Here is a 4,615-nt window from a genome sequence, read left to right as displayed (position 1 = left end):
CCGTGGGTGTTGGGTGGAATGACATTCACATCAGTCATGGAGTAAATATCCAGGAGCATTAAAGAGGGAAGAAAACATCAGTCCGATTCCTTTGAGTGGCAGAGGACTTACTATGTGCCTAGTTGTTTGTGCACGATGCTTTCACAGGTTTTTGTTTATTTCCTTTGCACAACTCACAAGGTTGTGAACAGAAAAAAAAAGAAAAAAAGCAAGAAAGGAAAGACACAGTATTAAACCTACATTTTTTGATTCTGGGTTCATTTTGGTGATATCAGGTAGATCTGGGGGAGAATCCCAGCCCCAGTGATCCCAGTTGTGTGACCTCAGGTTAATTATTTAATGGTTCTGAGCTTCATCTGGTCCTCGTCTGTTAAATGCCCTGTGTTAGGTACACAGTAATAGTTTTTTATTTTTTTTTCTTTCAGTTAGACTATGTGGTTTCCTCACTGGGGTTACTAATATTGAATACAATTTTAAAAGCACTGGGGCTGGTATTCGAAAATTTGGATTCTAGTTCCTACTCTGTCCTTTCCTGCTAAGACTCATAAGGAAATTATCTGGCTTTTTTCAATAATTAGACAAACATCACACATGGCAATATAATTCAAAATGTATTAAAGGTTATAAAATGAAAAGTGGGTCTTCTTCCCCATTAAACAGTCATTGCCTTTCTTGGAGGCAATGCCTATTAACATTTACTTGAATATCCTTCTAGAAGAGTTTTCTACTATGCATATACAATCACACACGCACACACTCTCTAACCCTCAAATGGAAGCGAACTTAAAATAAGCCTTGGAGATATTGTGTGTTAGCCCGTATCACCTCATTATTATTTTAATGTAGCTAAGCCCATATTGATAGTCATTTAGGTAATTTCCAGTCTTCTGTTAATAATAGTAATAGCTAATATTTATGGATTGTTTGGAATGTGCCAGGCACTATTCTAAGTACTTTGTATGTATTAACTCATTTAATATAACCATCCTGAATAGAAGCTATTATCATCATCCCCATTTCACATCTGAGGACAATGATGCCCAGAGGACTTGCCCCTCAGCCACACAATAAATAGCAGAGGTAGAATGAACAATGCTGTAACACATCTTTGTCTGCGTAGTTTTGTGCGCATTTGTCAGAATAGCTAGCAAATGATGGCTCTTAACAGCAGTAGTGTAATCAAACTGCATTTTTGAAAGATCAATATGATAGCAGGGTGGAGAATGGACTCATCTTATGGCATCTGTCACACTCTGCTGTACATTTCCCTGCCCCCCACCGTCTCCCTTGTTAGATTATGAGCTTCTTAAAGGTAGGGATGCTGTACCCCAGGGATTGGCACTGAGGAAGGATATTCCTGACGCTTAATAACATGTGTGAATAATTATTTAAAAAAATAAGGAGGCCTTCAAAGGTAATGATAGTTGGTTTTTGGGTAGGGTTTTAAAGGGTGAATAAAATTTTGATGGTCAGAAAATGGAAGAAAATTTTTCTTCTTTGTATGAAGAAATAACAAAGGAATAACCACGTAGGATGTTCGAGGAAACATAAAACTGCCCAGGCTGTCTGGGGAAAAGGGTACATGGTGTGATATGCTCACAGAGAAGACTGGAAAGGAAACTTGGAGGCAGACACAGGGGATTACCTGAGGGACATTACCCCGAAGGACAGGACAGAGCATCTACGAATGCACCCATGTAGACCCATGATACTGGTGTCAGTTAAATTTTTTGAATCCCAGTTTATAAAATTGTATTCATCTCCATACTAGGTTTCTCTCCTCCACTTTTCACTTTCCAGCATCATAATGGATGGCAGGTTCGTCAATATCAGTAGCCTGAAAAAACATCATATCAGTGCAGTGGGCATATTTTCAGTTTTCATTTATTTTAATCCTCACCAACTCCCTGAATTCACTGGCTGACATATTTATTTTTCTGAGTTCTGGGCCTGTGGGTCCAGGTTTATAGATGTAGCTTATAGATGTTCAATTCCCATTCATTTATATGCAAACATACCTCTCAGTGGATTTTGTTACATTTCTGTTAATCTTGAATTTCATGAAGTTATGTAGATATCTGACAACAGATATTACTTTAAATACATGCTAACGTTTTTGGACACTTGATTGTTGATCCTAGCTAATATATGCAGTAAGATTCAAATTAGAAATTAGTTCTGCTAGCCACTCTTACTATATATCAGCACTACCCAAGAGGAATATAATGTGAGCCAAATATAAGCCACAAATACGATTGAAAATTTTCCACTAGTCACACTTTAAAAAGCCAAAAGAAATACAAAATTAGTAGGTTTCATTTCATCCACTGTATCTAAAATATTATCTCCACATGTAATAAACATTAAAATTATGAGATATTCTACTTCCATTCTTTTCATAATAATGTATGGTATATTTACAATACATCTCACTTTGGACTAGCCATATTTCAAATGCAGAAGTTACATAAAGCTAGAGGCCACTATATTGGATGGTGCAAAAACTAGAAGCTATAGGTTCCAGCTTCTTTGAATAACACTATTAGCTGGAAGAACTGTTAGACTGGTTTACATCTTCCCTGCTCGAAGGTAACCCTGTAAAGCTTCTTTGAAGCTTATAATTATTTGGGGGAGAGATCTACTAAGTCTCTAGGCATAAAAGTTTCCAACCATGTAAACTCTTCAGGGAAAAGTTATCCAACACCTCATGCTTTCTTCTCTATTTCTAAACCATCATGTGTGTTTTGTAATAGTCACTTTGCTTCTTTGCAGTATTCTCCCTTCAGTATTCTAGGGAGGCTCTGAGAAAGCTTCCTTTTCCACATCTGTATAGCACAACTAGAGAACAGAGGTGTCAACTCACTTGTCCTTGGACTAGTCGTCTTAGAATGGATGTACACTGTGGTGGTTAAGAGCACCAACTATGCAGCAGAATGCCTGGCTTCAAATGTTGGCTCTGTTGCTTACTGGTTTTGTAACATTTATCAGCCTGCAAAATGGGCACAACAGTATCTGCTTCACTGGATTGTCGTGAGGATTAAATAGGATAATGTAGAACATTGACATGTACAAAAATTATATAAATATTTGCTTTAATGTGATATAGAAACAATGGCATATAGATAGACTATATAAATATTTACTATAATTTAAAAATGTTTTTACTAAGCATTTCTTGCAACATTAAATCTCCTCCTTTCCTTTTCTAAAGTGTAGTATTTGTCACTTAGTAATCCCTTTGCTCCTCTACAAAGAAAAACAATGAGTGCAACACATTTTTTCAAGGAGGATTCACCTGGAAAATAGCCAAGATATTTTCTTTTAGGAATGGAATTACTCCATTAGGGATGTTACCTAAGAAATATTATTTTAAAAATAGAATACATAAAAAGCAATATGGCAGAACCACTTAGGTATTTTCTAGTGGTTGAGAATTGATTTGAAAGTGAATAGGAAAATTTTTAAATAATTGTCTAAAAGGAGCCAGTGAATGAATTTTCTAAGCTCAAAATTTTGACTCTACTATGTGATAGATGTTTATCATTCCTTCTCAATGATGTGCTTCTCCCCTAAAAATCAAGTTATAAAAAGGCGTTTTGTAAACATTTAAGTTGTTCAATAAATATTTATCCAATAAGAGATATTTTATGGAGAAAAATCACCAGACTTAGAGCCTCCCTGCTTCTCTTTAACTAAAAAAGAAAAACACTTGAAAACAAGGATGTGTATAGATACATATTCCCTCACTCAAAAAAAAAAAATTATGTCCAAATATAAAATGAATCTTTTAAAAAAAGCTTCCTTAGAAATGTCTGATTTCAAATCCCACCTGTTTCTGCCCTTACCTTCCATCCCACTCCCCACTCTTATTTCCAGTACTTTTTCCCTTAAATTGGGGGTATATCTGCTTTACAATGGTGTGCTAGTTCTGCTATACAAAAAAGTGAATCAGCCATATGTATACATATGTCCCTTCCCTCTTAGACCTCCCTCCTCCCCAATTCCCCTACTCTAGGTCACCATAGATCACCGAGCTGAGCTGCTTGCACTATATACCAGGTTCCCACTAGCTATCTATTTTACACATGGTAGTGTATGTATGTCAAACCCAATCTTCAATTCATCCCACCATCCCCTTCCCCAACCCCCATGTCCACCTGACCGGTCTCTCTGTCTGCATCTCTATTCCTGCCCTGCAAATAGGTTCATCAGTACCGTTTTTCTAGATTTCACATATATGCCTTAATATACAATATTTGTTTTTCTCTTTCTGACTTACTTCACTGTGTATAACAGACTCTAGGTTCATCCACTATCCAGTGGTTCTTGAGGCAGAGTTTGCTTTTCACCACCCACCTCCAAGACAGCAGCAAAATGAGCAAGTAACCTCTTCAAAGATGCCTGGAGTTCTTCCTGAATCAGCCCAGGAAAGGTGATGGATATAAACTAGCTCTGCATTGCAGGGACCCATAAACCACCCCCACCCACAACTGGCTAATTTCAAGAGGGCATGGGCTTCTGTATGTAAAACTCCTATTAGAAATCTTCACCAGCTGTGACTGGCAATGGGTAATTTTTGTTGTTGTTTAGTGAAAAAGAAATTATTACAGCTGAC

Source organism: Bos javanicus, chromosome 3 (genome assembly GCF_032452875.1).
Source record: "Bos javanicus breed banteng chromosome 3, ARS-OSU_banteng_1.0, whole genome shotgun sequence".
In the NCBI taxonomy this organism is placed as follows: Eukaryota; Metazoa; Chordata; class Mammalia; order Artiodactyla; family Bovidae; genus Bos; species Bos javanicus.
The sequence above is the reverse complement of the archived record's forward strand: the minus strand, read 5'-3'. Positions refer to the sequence as shown.